Raw genomic sequence first — 15,922 nt, forward strand, 5'->3', positions numbered from 1 at the left:
CAGAAATTAGGTGGGAAGTCACTTTGAAAACTAGTCAACTTTGGATTTCTCATAGATTGTATGGTATTTGCACGGCAATGGTGTCAGACCATACTCCTATCTCCCAAATAAACCAACATTTTGGAATCGCACAGACAGCAATCAATCTTAATACTTCTCTTATATAAAATTACACATCTGGAAACAGTCTGATAATCTTAATACGGGATATATTATATTGGTCTCAGACGACATATTCTAATAGTTTAAGGCAAAGGGTAATGTACGGGTATATATTATATATCATACAAGTATACACTTATTCTCTCTCAATGGTAGTCAGGCACTAACTAACCCATTCGTCTACGACGGCCGCCAACTATTATTACAGAACAGAAAATTAAAGGATGCTTAGATTAGGTTAAATTATAATGGACCTTCAGCATTAAGTGGATCCCTGTTCCCTCTTCTAGGAAGTGACGACCACCGTAACTTAAATTAGGTTAGGAGGGCTGCTCTTTAGTGAAGAGTTCACTCGGTGTCCTTAGGGGGTCATTCTGATTCATAGTAGAAGATTTATTTAGACCTTTCCATACTTTCATTTCATTTTTTTAATTTTCACTTTACTAGATCAAATCAGGCACTCCAACAAAACTGCTCCTGAACTGCTTAGGCCCTCAAAGAAATTGATTCCCAGGAATTTGTTGCACATACTTCGAAGTGAGTGACATTCGCAGAGGAAGTGATAAATGAATTATACCTCTTTCTCATACCTATATACATACAATAATTTTTATGCGGAGCTCCGAACCTGACGGAAATATGGCCAGTCTGGTGTGTATGATTTGTTTAGGGGTAGCCACAGTAAGCTCAGTGAGCGCGATATGTTACAGATATCTTAATTAGTCCACCTTTTGTTAGTAGTAGCTCGATACCTATGGGAATCCTAGCAATCCTAGGAGTGCTTATATGTCTCGACTCGGTTCCCCAAGTTCTGTTTCAAATTCTACGCTCCACGCTTAGTAGTCAGACACCACAACGTGCCGGGAACTAGTATATGTAGATTAACGAGAAGAGCTTGCGGGAACCTGGAGCACATACATACGTACATTTTTTTCTTTAAATGCTTCTTGCTAAGACCTTTTAGGTATAAAAGTCTTTAGGGCCTAGAGTTAATGGAAAACGATCGTTTGAAGATGCTATAAATTGCAATAAAAGATCGAGTCCCAATGGGATAACCTGTATTACAATTTGATTTCAGATTCAATAACAATTTTAATAATAAATGAGAAAGCTCCCTTTAATATGTGAGCGGATGCTGAACAGATTCACTATATCTAACCGTTCAATCCGAAAAGTTTGGCACGCTAACCACGTCAAAATTCTGTTTTTGCTGTGTGTCTCATTGATAATTCCTTTCGCTCAGGTCCACGGTTACATGTAGATTCCTGTATTAAGAGAAAATTCAAAGCACATCCTATACCTCAGAAGTATTTTGAAGAGATATTCCTGATGAGTTCGCGGATACCTAAAAACATAACAATTTGTGTGTCCTGATGGTCTCCGTACATACTGGTATAGCTAAAACACGGTTTATTTTTTTTTAATATTCATCATTTGTAGTATAAAGCAAAGCTAACAAGAAGTAAAGGGTAAAGAAGGGCAGCACAGCCTGCAAATCTATGTTCGGCAAAAAATAGGAACTCAGAGCACAGACCGTTCATTGGATGTACAACTTAGTGGTTCTGCCGATTTTAACGTGCGGATGCCTGGTTTGTTGGGAAGCTCTTTGCAAGGGCTATAATATATTAAACTTCCCTCCAACTAGGGAGGGTGCAAAGGACTGATTGCATTGGCATCACCGGATCGTGTCGCAGTGCTGCCGTTAATGTCGTTTTGCACTTACTTCGTATCGACTTTGGTGTTATTTTCACCGCTGCTCAAAGTGCAATCAGGTTAAAGAAGGTTGGCCTATGGAGGCAAGCCTTCAAGGAATAAGGTAGCATTTTTGAGCAGTTAACAAAGAATTTCTCTCAACTTCCGAAAGTTGAGTTTGCGGGTCGTACCAGAGCAATCTTTCCAAGTAGGCAGGATTGAAACGAGAGAAAAATCTGTACCGATGCTAGTACCTCTGTCTTCACTGACGGCTCCAAGATGGAATCGGGAGTTGAAGGTGGGGCTTCCCCAAAATCAGTCAATTTATATATTTGCTTCAAATTGCCGAATACTGCTCGTATTTTTTAAGCAGAAGTCTTTTGCGATCCTGCAGGCATGCAAAATGCGTAAGGAACGTGGGAGCGAGGGAGATATTAACATTTTTTTCCGATAGTCAAGCCGCAATCAATGCTCTGGCAATGCTAAGGTGCAGATATAAACTAGTCGACTCCTGTAAAGAGGAGATCAAATCTTTGGGTGTGTAGGTAACATTTCTCCAACCTGGGTTCCAGGACATAGAAATATGGAAGGAAATTGCTGACGTGCTTACCAGGAAGGGATCGACTGAATTAATCTCTCAGACGTCTCATACCCGGTCATTGGCATAAGCATGGGTGTTGGTAAAACTGAAGTTGCACAACTTATTTCTCATTTCTTCATGCCCTATTTCATATACCCTTTGGCCTCAGTACAATAGATGCACGACACAGAAATCCTGGTCACTCCACGCCATTCAATTGGATGATCGGCACACACGCAGAACAGCTAAGGCCACCATTTAATCCTCACCATCGGAGAAGCTGTGGGGACCTTTCAGATAGAACTTTCACAGTAAATGGCACGGTTTCGGCAGCTAGACGATTTAGGTCACTGGGTGCTCCTTTCTTAGACAATCTGGGGTAGTGCGCCAACCTAAATTTCATTAACCTTCTTCATTACATCCTGAGCTGTTGATGATTGGCTATAGATATCTATGGATGGAGGCCTCATAATGGTATCAAAATATTGCTTTAGTGCTACTCGGGTCATGCCAGACTGGTACTTTAACCATTCCATCTACCTACCCATCTCCAGCTAACAAAAATCCATATAAATCAAAATTCAAACTTTATACAAAAATTAGAAAAGTTTTACAAATTTTCATCAAAACTTCAAAGTTTTTAAAATAGATACATATATTAGTTTTGTAGCCCATTTGATTGTAGTATAATAAAATGCAAGTTTGAAGTTGCTTTATAGTGTTACCTACCTATTTTCTCTGTATAACAAACCCACGAAACTTTTTTAACGTGTAAAAAATACGCAACCTCGCCAGGACAAAAAAAATGATCACTAGTTAAGAGGAATTTGGAACGACCTGAAATTTGTTTTTGATTGCACTAAAACTGAATGTGCTGTAAAACTGCATACCCATTTTTTTATTAAGTAATTTTTTTTAATATTAATGCAAATTTGTCGAATTTTTATAAATCTTGTACAAATGTTTAATTTGGCTTAACATGGTCTTTTTTTATATATTTTGATAAAAAAAATAATTGCAATAGAAAACAAGTAAATAGTCACGCCTTTTCAAAATGTTGAGGAGCTAAATTTGTTTGCGGCCTGCATATCCCATAATAACCTTTATTAGTTCAAGTTGAACGTTCAAATGAGAAATTTTATAAATTTCTCTCCAGTATACATATTTCAATGCTAACAAATAACGAAATATGCCTCACAGTTCAAAAGTGCAAGCGAGTCAAGTACACAGAGATCTTACGTAGATTCTGTAGGTTGAATAGTTCATCATATTTTTAAAATAGAACTAAAATTGTTTAAAATATGCGAAACACCAAATTGATTTTGATTTGATTAAATTTCACTATAAATTTAACGAGCAACGAACAAAAGTCTTCTTCCACTTTGCAATAAAATTCAAACAACAACTACACAGCCAATAATAACAAGACATCATAATTGAAAGCGATAAAAAGTGAACTACTAGTGGCATACAAATTGTGCGCCACAACGAAGTCATCGAAATAGATATGCAATCATTTGTAAGTTATGGAATTGCGTCATGCATAGAAAGTAAACAACGCCATGGAAAAAAAGGTGAAGCCAATTGCAGCAAAAGTGGTCATGAAAATAAAATAATATGAAAAAAACCTGTGACCACCAGAGGCGGAGAAGCTGAATGCAAATTGCTTTGGTGGCATGCCACAGCACTGACCTACTATTACTATAACGCGCCAAGCCATTGTATTCTTTACTCAGACGTTCATACACAATAGCCACTAACTGTATAGTGGCGGTGGCGTCTGTCAAAGTGTTTAGCGTTTTGGCGGCTGTAAATCAAGCGTCAATGTCAATTGTTGAAATCTTAATGCCTTTTTATGCGCCCGTCTATATATGTATGTATGTGTGAGCGAATATCTGTGGAGCACGCGCTATTCAGGCATAAGTTTAATAATGAACGGAATGGATAAATTGTTACAGGTGTTCACAGAGGCTGAGGTTAAATTATGTTAGGTTAGGTCCCAAGGCTGCGCCAAAGAAAAATGAAGGGGTAGTTGAGAAAGAAATCATACATTGTGGTAGCGCATTAAGAAAACTCCAAGGAAAGCGAATTCTAACTAGTTAGCAGCGTCTTAAAGAGGAATTTCCGACAGCAGCTGGATTAACCTTGTGAAAAACCTTAAATAACCCGATATTTAAACAAAGCGTTTTGACTGATGCCCGAAATAAAATAATACAAAATATAAACTGTCAAATATCAGACGGTCAACAGCAAATAATCAACCGAAAATGGATGGATTTATGATGGTAAATTACTATAAAATATATAAGGTATAGCTCTCTCTTTCCTCTACGTTATATCTTGTTTCTCTCACGTGGAACGAAAATGTTCAAAACGTTGCATGGCCTTAAAATTTTACTCTCCATTCTCGCTCGTCCATCGACGCCTAAGAAGTTTTACTTCAATAATTATTTAGGCCTGATTTCCAGATCTTAAACAGCGGACTGGGGGCTTCTATGAGGAAGTTTCGATGGGGAGGGATATATATGGACTCAACCCTACATTACCTACTGACTAATGCACACTGTTAACCATTTAGTTAACTATTTTCGATTATTTCAGTAGGGTATATTTTCACAGGTGTCGAGAGTAGTTTGAGAAATTCATAGTAGAAGGCAAAATTATAAGGCTTAATGATGTGAGCTTATCATAGTTTCAAACTCAGGTTAAATAAGTTATTGTATGATGATTTTATTCTTTGAATTGAATATGAATAACAGAGCTTAAAATCCTGAAAATATGCACTCACACTATTCCATTTATATTTTGGAAGCTAGCACCAACTCCATACGTACTAATCCGTTTCGAATGTAGAATTTACCAAATTTGCCTAAATAGTGTTTTTACTAGCAACATTTACGCTTTAACACACCCACGAATGTAAATTGATTGTGAATACCTCTACTATACAAAGTGTGTTAAATCTTATTCGAATGAGCGGATACATAAAATCTAAATTTGGCCAGGAAAGTAAGTCAAAGTGGTGATTCGCAACCAGAGTTGGCATAGAAAGTGTTTGAGTTGCATTTATGTACAGCAGTAAAATTCCTTAATTGTTGAGCTTTTATTGCATGTGCACTGCGAATAGCAGAGGTGGAGCCACATACTGAGCCATACAAATTTTATTTGCGTATTACAAAATATGGATTTCCTGATATGTGAATCCATTTAGGTAAGCGAAGAATTATACAAGAAATTAGGTTTCGTTTTTTCAAAAGCGCTGATGTGAATACATGTAGCTTTCACGAGCACTTTGAACTCGCATATGCTCACAATTCCAACTTAAATAGCTTAAGTCATTATTTGCCGCCGTCTTCGTTCTGTTGCAAAATAACTTCATCGGTCTTTAGAAACTCTTGGTACAAGAAGAATACCTTAGACCCGACTGTCGTTCAGAGCAGTTTTAAGTAATACAGAGCATATCATTCTACTAAAAGCTGAGAGTAGCGAAAACATCGTCTCGTGGATGACCTCAACAGCAGCAAAGTCGCGAGAACTAGACGAATGCCAATTGAGTTGTGAAAATTGTGGAATTATTTAGCACGACTTCTCAAATCGTCCGTCGTGTCAGGAAACATTAATTTTGTGATATAAAGGTAATTTTGGACATTAGTATGAGATTCACGAATGCAATATTGTATGAATATTTGGGTGTAAAGAAGATTTGATCATATAATTTGACTGCCGCCCAAAAATGTCTCGTGCGAACTTGTGCAAAAATATGTTTTGAAAAAATAAGATCAAGGCGCATTAAATGCTATACATGCAGTCACAGAGCTATGCTTATGAGCTCGAGCCGAAATAACTGGGCTGTATGAATCTTCCAAGACAAGCCAAGCCCAAAAAAATATCTTCGCGGTAGCAACACTTCAAAGCAAATTATAGATTTTTTTTCCGCATAACTGGCTATGCGCAATGGAATGATTCCAAATCATGTGATTTAAATATTTTTGAAATTGTTGTCAATTCTTCTAAAAGCTGTTCTTTTTTTTGTATTTTGTAATGCTTGAAAACTTTGAAAAATTTTGTGATTTGAGATTTACTCAATGTTGAAAATTATGCTGTATTTTTTTTTTTAATTTTTTAGAACAAAATATAAACTACTTATTTATTGTTTATAATTTAAAAAAATAAATTAAATTATAAACAAAAAATTTAAAAACCTACAAAAAATTTAAAAACCTACAAAAAATAAAAAAATTAGAAACAAAGAACTGTAAAAAAAATTTAAAAAATTAAAAAATTTTTTAAACAAAAATTAAAAAACAAAATTCAAAATAAGTTAAAAAAAGTTATAAAAATATATATTTTCTTTTTAAAAATGCCAGGAAAAAATGTTTCCCTAAAAAATGTTTAACAAGAATACGTACCTTATTTCATTGTTATAATTCTTTTCAATATTGGCTTATTTGTTGGTTTGAGTACATAAGAAGTCAACTGAAAAAAATTTGAAAAAATTGTATAATGTTGAGATTTATTTAGTGTAGATAATTTTGGTGTAATTTTTTTTTATTTTAATAAAAAAAATTTTAATAAAAAAAAAATTAAAATTAAAAAAAAATTATATTTTCTGGTATTGTTTTTCAAAACTGTTTGCCCAAATATTTTTAACAAAAATATGTACTTTATTCCCATGCCAAGTAATTCAACTATTTCGGATATTCTTCTAAAAGTTATAATAAGAAGCAAACTGGAAAAAAAAGAAAATTTTAATTTTGAGACTTATTCAACAATTTTGTGTAAATGTGTTTTTTTAAATCATATTAAAGTAAAATATGCATTAAAAAAATAGAAAAAAAAAATAAAAAAACATATATTTTCTGGTGGTGTTTTTCAAAAATTATAAGAAAAATTTATTCTAAAATATTTTTAGCAAATTCTTCTAAGTATTGGCTTGTTTGCTGGTTTGATTATTTGATTATAATATGAAGTAAACTGAAAAAATTGAATGCTGAAAATTCTGGTGTAATTTTTTTTTACATTTTTTAGAAGAAAATAAAAATAAAATTGTTAATAAATTATTTCTAATAAATTAAATAATAATAAATAATTTTTTTAATTAAAAAAATGGCAAGTATTTTGGAAATTGTCCTCAATCCTTCTAAGAATTATCTTTTTTAGTTTGCGTACATTCAATGATGATAATTTTGGTATCAGTTTTTTAAAGTGAAATATCCGAGTTTTTTTACATTTTTATAAATTTTTCAAATTAAAATATACCTTTCCAAAAAACTTTATGGGGTGTTCTTTCCTAAAAATTTTTTTTCAATATATATTTTAACCTAAAAAAATTAAAAAAAATTCACATTGAAATATAGTTTTCCAAAAAAAATGTTAGGGTGTTTTTTCAAAAATGACCAAAGTAACATGTTTTGTGAAAAAAGTTTGCACAAAAAAATATAATCTTCCAAAAAAACTTTTGTTTAATATATTTTAACCTAAAAAATTGAAAAAAAGATTAAACCATTTTTACATTAAAATATACTTCCCAAAAAAAATTGTAGGGTGTTCTTAAAAAAATGACCAAAAAACATTTTTTTGCTCAAAGTTACCACAAAAAAATATAATTTTCCCAAAAAAATTTTGTTTAATATATTTTACCCTAAAAAATTAAAAAAAAGATTAAAAAATGTTAACATTAAAATATACTTTTCCAAAAAAAAATTGTAGGGTGTTCTTTCAAAAATGACCAAAAAAACATTTTTTGGCACAAAGTTTGCATAAAAAAATATAATTTTCCCAAAAAAAATTGTTTTTAATATATTTTAACCTAAAAAATAAAAAAAAAACATAAACAACTTTTACATTAAAATAAATTTTTCCAAAAAAAATTGTAGGGCGTTCTTTCAAAAGTGACCAAGCAAACATTTTTTGGCACAAAGTTTGCATAAAAAAATATAATTTTCCCAAAAAAATTTTTTTTAATATATTATAACCTAAAAAGTTAAAAAAAATATTTAAATATTTTTACATTAAAATATACTTTTCTAAAAAAAATTTTAGGGTGTTCTTTCAAAAATGACAGAACAACATTTTTTTGCCCAAAGTTTGCGCCTAAAAATCTAATTTTTCCAAAAAAAAAATGTTTTAATATGTTTTACCCTAGAAAAAAATTAAATGTGCGAAACATTGTTTAATCGAAAGCTCATCGAACTTGCGCATGGGGAAAATTCATGCTAAAAATACTTTTCTTGAACTACCACTTCTCCTATTACTATCTGCTTTAAATTCGATACTTTTTTTTGTGGTTTGGTAGTTTACTTTCAAGCAATCATATCTTCTGAAACCTTTGGAACTCCTTTTCGAAAAATATCTTATTTTCAGTTTTTATTAAATATTTTTATTAATGTTCAAAGTTAAGTGGAAAAAATGTTGGTAGCGTGGATGAAAATTTGAAAATTAGAATAGAGGCTTTAAAAAAAATATTTTATAAGAAAAACTATGCAGATAATCAAACGGATTTACTGCTTCCAACAACACCCATTCATGCAAATCGGATCAGAAAATTTTGAGTTCTATAACAAATCACCACCTTTTGTTAGGGTCTTATTTTCATTTTTGCCACCTTCATAATTTCTGTAAAAAAATGTCAGTATTTTTCAAGTACATTCCCGTCTGTTTTTGAAGGAATTTAACTCGAGAAATCACCGCTTTTGTTACATTTAATATGGAATGGCTGTACATGAAAAATTGTAACTTTGCATAAATTTTAAAATTATAAAATTTGTTTAACATTTTCCCAGTTTACTTCTTATTACACTCAAGAGTACAAATAAAGCAATTTTTAGACAATTGACGACAATATCCAAAACACTTGGACCAGTCAACATGGAATCGCTCAACTGTACCATTTGATTGCCAAAAATCTTTAGTTAAATTCGTAAACAAAATTCGAAGCTAGCTCTCATACATGCACTCAAACAACCAGGCCGCCAAAACATCGAATAGTTGTGCCATCCGCCATACAGCCCTGCCCTGTTTTTATTACCGCACAACAAAAATATTAATTATACTCGTATGGCCGAACGTTTTTCGAGAAGTTGTTGAAAGTTTCAATCCTTCTCATGTTTTACAGGTGCATCAATTGGATTGGAAAAACTGATGTGAACGCATGCAAATGTGTAAAAACATATGGTAAATACATTTGTTTTCTTATTGCTATACATCAAATATTTATGCATTTAAAACGACCCTCGTATTTCTCTGCAACCTTACTGTTTCTTTTTTTTCTAAATTTATTGGTATCTAAATAACTTGCAGTTGAGAAATAAAAATAAATTTTTGTAAATCTATCAGGAATTGATTTCCTGTAAATCCATAACTATTTTTCGCCATTAAAATATTTAGATTTCGAAATACGTACTAAACAAACAAATTCAGAATATTCCAAACAAAATTCGCAATGTGCAAATCAACTTTATAATTATTTGCGCAAATGCAAGTCGAAAACAAAAACACTCGAACTCTGCTAAACATTAACACATCCGCGAACTTTTAAACAGAAATGGGAATAAAACAAAATAAGACGATGTGTTTGCACATACAATGCAGTGCTCGCAGCATATACTCGTCTATGTATGTATGTATGTATGCAGCAAGAGATTATTTACGATATTACCAAAACGAAATGGAAAATTTTAAACCCATCGAAGGTAGTAAAACTGTCACTTGGAATGGCTCAAATTTGTTAAGAAAATGGATGTATTTTTGAAGCCGAGCGGTATTGCGTATACGCCCTGGGCGGATGGATTATATAGATATGTATGAATTATACAGCGCCGAATGAATTATAAAGGCAGACGCATTTACGAGCCTAGTACTTAGATGTTTTTTTAACAAAACGCTATATTTTTAATATACATATTTTTCCAAAACATTTGCTGCTCTTTTTATGTTTATACACAAATACAAATACATATGTTTAGGTACGTGCCTACATGCTTAAGTGTATGTATATATAGTAGTATGTTTTTTGGCTTCTGACACATTTTGGTCGACGCAAATTTCGTCACTGGTCGCAGACACATCTGTGGAGATGTTGAAATCATTGCTCATCAAAACAACACATCTGCGATTATGGCAGCGTAGAGCAGACATAAAAATTTAAGTAACAATTAGACAAAACAACAACTTTGGAATTTTATTTTATTTACACTTTTTTAACGCATGTGTTTGTATAAAAAACACTTGTAATCGTAGGCGGAATGCGTCTTTAGATGTATTTCAATATGACCGAGAAACATAAAAATTATCTGCTTTCAAGTTAACAGCTTTTTTTTGCTTATAACATAAAATTATACGGCGCACAAAGTGCAAAGTGCTGAACAGCTGGACAAAATGTGTAAGTGATGTTCCATTAAGATACACACTTTTTGCATATATAAGGTGGCTCAAAATTAACGAACCTATCAGAAGAAGTTATAATTTTTGCAAGTACCGCCGTACGTCAATCATATTTGACACTTGTGAACTACTATAGACAGTTGCAGTAAACAAACAGGTAATCAATGGAGCTCGGAAAGAGCGAAATAAAGGTTTCGATCACACAAACCATTTTTTTATAATTTTTTTATTTTAGTTATTTCTTTCATAAAAACGTTATTCAAAAACAAAATTGGGCGACCTCTTTTGACATAGGATAATGGAATCCATTTATATTTTTATATTTTATTTTTTTGTTACTTTAATTCAAGTTTTACCCTGTATTCATACAATTTTTATAAATTTTCAATCAATTTTAACTTCAATATTTTTTCATGTTATGTTTTACAAATTTCTATTAGAAACTTTTAACTTTATGAACTTATCTAATAAATACACTCTAGATCACAATAAAGATTTCCATTACTCAAAATCATTTATTATTTTTTTATTTAGTAAAAAAGATATCCAAAAGCTAAATTGAATGATGAATTTTCTGCCCCTTCTTCTTCTTAAATGGCGCAATAACCGCTTATGCGATTTTGGCCGAGTTTAACGAAGTGCGCCTGTTGTTTCTTTCTCGTATTAACCGGCGTCAGTTGGACTCACCAAGTGAAGCCAAGTCCTTCTCCACCTGATCTTTCCAACGCAGGGGAGGTCTTCCTCCTCCTCTGCTACCACCAGCTGGTACCGCATCGTTGTTCGTCGAGAGAGGACTTTACTACTCAATTGCCCACTTAGTTCAAAGTAGCACTTGTTGGCAAGAGTGATTCTACGTTGGATTTCAAGGCTGGCATTGCTATTGGTGTTAGTGCTGGTTCCTAAATAAAGGAAGTATTTTTCAACCTCGAAATTATAACTGTCAACAGTGACGTGGGTGCCGATACGAGAGTGCACCGATTGTTTATTTGATGACTGGAGGTAGTTCGTTTTGTCCTCGTTCACCACCAGACCCATTCGCTTTGCGTCTTTATTCAGTTTGGAAAAGCCAGAACTAACAGCGCGATTGTTAAGGCCAATGCCTTGATATCAAACGGCTCGGAGAGGTCCTTCCCAATTCTGATGGCGCCGCTGGTATTGAGCAACGTCTTCTTGCATAGCCGCATAAGTTTTGCGGGAATACCAAATTCTGACATCGCGGCATATAAGTAACTCCTTTTGAAATTGACGAAAAGATGGTGTGTGTCGATTCCCCTTTTATGTGTTTTTTCCTACACTTGGCGTATTGTGAATATCTGGTCGATTATGGACTTTCCAGGTCTAGAGCCACACTGATAAGGTCCAGACAGTTGGTTGATGGTGGGCTTCAGCCTTTCACACAATACAGAGGTTGGTTCCATATGTAGAAGTCCACGCAAGTGGGGAAAGGTACTCATCGCCATTCACTTTTGAGTGGCCAGAATTATTCTTCTACATATGGTTCAAGCAGCTCTCAATTTCTGGGATTAGCGCAAATATCCTATGAGTAGCTTTCGAACACCCGTTCGAAAGCGATTCAAGTGAGAAGGCGAATCATCCTAGGATAGCTGGTTCTGCGCTGAGTTTGGGACCCGCCACATAAAAATCCCCCAATGAAAACACGAACAAAGGCTCGGATGAGAACTTTCTGCCACCTTGCGTATATGTAATTGGCACGTACACCCTTTATTAGGTGTTTGACTGAGCTCCTTCTACTATTTGTGGTGTGCGTTTTGATTTTTTCCAAAAAACAAAAACTGAACAGAAAGTATAAAAATATATTCTAATGTCAGACGTTTAACTTCGAGAGGGTGGTAAGATGTTGCATTTTATTAGAGCATTCATGGTTGTTGTTATTATAACAGCATAAAGCATTTCTTATACACTTGTGAAGAATGCTGGTGAAATATTGGGAGTCCTCAGCCGGACTTAAATCCGGGTCGTTCCGCTAACGTACAACTGACGGGGAAATGATGCGCCTTCAAGGTGAACTCATTTACTGTTTTATTTATTGCAACTCTATGGCTCTGTGTGGTGGCGTTCTCTTACTTGCTTGCTGAGAAGAGCCTTCTTGCCTAGGCTACCCGAAAAGGAGCAAAAACAAAACATACAAAAAAAAAAAAAAAACAAGAACAAAACAAAAAAACCTGTGCTTGCATTAATGGCTGCGTGACATAGTATAAAGTTTTGCCTGTTTTAATTTATTTTTTATTTAACTTTTTTTATAGATTTATAGTTCATAATAAAATAGAACCGATATAACTCAAAGTTTCGAGCTTTGTACAAAATTAAAAAAAATGAATAAAATTTTCATCAAACATGCAAATGTTTTTGGGAAAATTTCTAGAATAATTCGGTGTCCCATTCAATTTTGATATGTAAAGTGCCAGTTGAAAGTCGCTCGAAATTCGTGTTGGTTTTTCATAAATTTTTTTGTTGTCAGTGTTATGCATTTTCTTCCATTTGTTATTGAATTTCACAAAAGAGTTTTACAATTACTGCTCGATATTAAAGAAAACCCCGATTTCTGGTTTCGTTTGGAACCTCAGCCAGAGAAATTGGTAATATTGATTGGTGCGCAATTGAAAACATTTCTGTTGATGGCGCTGCAGGTGCAGGTGCAGGTGCGCCGAGAAGGTGCAAATTGAATATGTTCAGGATGGACGACTGTGCAACGTGATGTCAGAAAAATATAAAGTAATATTATATTTTGGTGAAGAATTCCTTTAAGTATCGGAACAGTCTGAAAAATTGCAGTGGGAATACAATCTGCAGAAAACACTTTTAATACAAATTTTTTATTACATATTTTTTAGTTATCATATTTAGGTATAAAGGAAAAAAAATAAACAAAAAATTGGCGCTTACACTTCTGTTAGGTGTTTGGGCGAGCTCTTCCTCCTATTTGTGGTGTGCGGCTTCGTGTTGTTCCACTAAGGGAGGTGTAAATTAAAATTCTTAAATAAAATAAATATGATAGTTGGGTTTTAAGTCTAAGCAGTATTGTTATCTAAAATTATTAAACTTGAAATTATTGAAAATAATTGAATTTAATTAGTGCAATTTGGTTAACAATATTTTTAGTTAATTCGCCTTTCGTTCATATGAAGAGATTTGGTAGTTTATCCACACGTGGGCATGCAACGTACAGTTGGTCATTGGACAAATATGGATTTTCTAAATCCAGACCACAAACTGAAATTGTCTGCCCTTGTGATTTATTGATCGAAATTCCAAATGTCAAATAAATTGGTAATTGAAGCCATTTGACCAGAATAAGCGGCTCCAGTGGAACGATTTCTCTCTACACTTTCCGTTCAAAGTGGTTAATTTGATGACATTTCTGGTGATGCCTTTAGCGACCAAACGTATGCCGTTGCATAATCTGGGTGGTTGGACATTACGAAGTAAATTTATCAGCGAATAAATCGTAATTGTGTGGTGACATTTCTGCAATGAAGGGGACCCGGTAGTCTAGAAATTTGAAAAAATAACCAATATTATAGCTTCTACAGCCCATTAACTAGGTAGAGAGCGGTCCGCGCGCTCCTGTACCTCAAACTTTAAACTCATTTATCTCGAACGACTTTTTTCGGTCTGATGTTGTCAAAAAAAAATTCAACCGAATCCTCTGAAATTTTACTATGTTATTCACAACATCAGTGGCTTTCGCCCGTACAACAGTCATATTATTATTTTAATTATTTCGTATTTTTTTGATTAAAAACCTGCAAAAAAAAACGATTTTTAGAGTGTCAAATTCAAAACCGCGTCATTTTGTCAATTTTTTTTATTTTTTTATTTTCTTTTTTTTTTGTAGTACGGGACATAGCTACAGTCATACTGATTAATAATTTAGAAGAGCCAAAATGGACAACACCGTCCAGGTTCAATTTTTCGGGAGGGTCCACTTTAGCGCCATTTTTTAAATTATTAAAATTAAAAATTTTTTGTTTTTTTTTTATTTTTGTTTGTAAAAGAAGTTGAATAAAAAGCCTAAAAAATTTAAATGTCGTTTATCATTTTTTTATTGTAAAAAAAATTCCTGAAAATAACCTAAATTTTCGAGCTCCGGGACCCCTTAAACATTCAATTTACTGCTTCATTTTCATCCACGATAATGATGATTGATTTGAAAACCCTAAAATAGTGAGGATACGGCCAGTATATTTGAGATATTGAGAGTATTTTGAAGGCAACAGTGCCACTTATCGGATCTAAAAGTGTGCTAACTCTCAAGCGGAAACAAATAATACTCGATATGTTTAGATATATAAAATTCCCTCTTAATTTAATTTTAAAATCGTAACTCACCTCACCTGATACCGCTAAATTTGGAACATTGTATATGCAAATAGTGCGAAATTATATTCGCATTCGAAAAAGGAGCTAAAAATCTTATATGTGAAAGTGTGCACTCACAATAATAAAATTTATATTTAGAAATTATATCAAGCAATTCCACTGTGCGATGGTCAGATTGCTAATTTACGATCACAAACTGACGCAATGGTAAACAGGGACCAACCCATAGACGCACATAAATACGTACAACCCAGCCTGCTCACGATACTTTGTATTGGGTGAGTCACCCAATGCGCATCAGCAACAGGCAGGCAATCACGTAAAACCGGCAGGCTACTCTAAAGCATCGCGCACCTAGAAACGATTGTACACACACACACACATACGTAGGTATGTCTATTTTCATCAGTGCGACCACTTTGCTGCAGCAACTAATTAGTTGACGAAAATCAAATTAAAGGGCACAGAATGCTGCTTGCAAGAAACAGAAGAAGAAGAAGAAAAAAAATATGCACAACCAAAAGCAGCAACCGACAATCGGGGCATTGAGTGACTAAGCGAGCTGAGTGAAACATTGCTGACAATCAGGCCAACAGCATCAGACAGTTGGGCGTAATACACATACATACATACCCACGGTCGCACGCGTACCGCTTGAGAGTTGAAGAGCCAAGGCACTTAGACGCGAGAAGCATGCAGAGTTGGACAGCTTGTCGTCGGCACATCTTCAAGCGCTCCGTTAAAATCTATTTTCGAGTGGCGTAT

General features: G+C 33.8%; 1 protein-coding gene across 5 annotated transcripts in view; it reads right to left on the bottom strand.

Annotated features, from left to right (window-relative positions):
- The window catches only part of LOC129237406 (uncharacterized), a 105,410-nt gene that overhangs the window by 62,888 nt on the left and 26,600 nt on the right, over nt 1-15,922 (bottom strand). Inside the window, exon 1 of one of the 5 annotated variants that reach the window (XM_054872133.1) lies at nt 6,844-6,912. The exons of the other annotated variants lie outside the window; for them this stretch is intronic. The gene's annotated coding sequence lies outside the window, so the exon portion shown is untranslated. Of the gene's footprint in view, nt 1-6,843; nt 6,913-15,922 lie in introns of those variants that run through there. 5 annotated transcript variants of the gene reach the window in all.

This window comes from Anastrepha obliqua, chromosome 2 (genome assembly GCF_027943255.1).
Source record: "Anastrepha obliqua isolate idAnaObli1 chromosome 2, idAnaObli1_1.0, whole genome shotgun sequence".
NCBI classification, from domain to species: Eukaryota; Metazoa; Arthropoda; class Insecta; order Diptera; family Tephritidae; genus Anastrepha; species Anastrepha obliqua.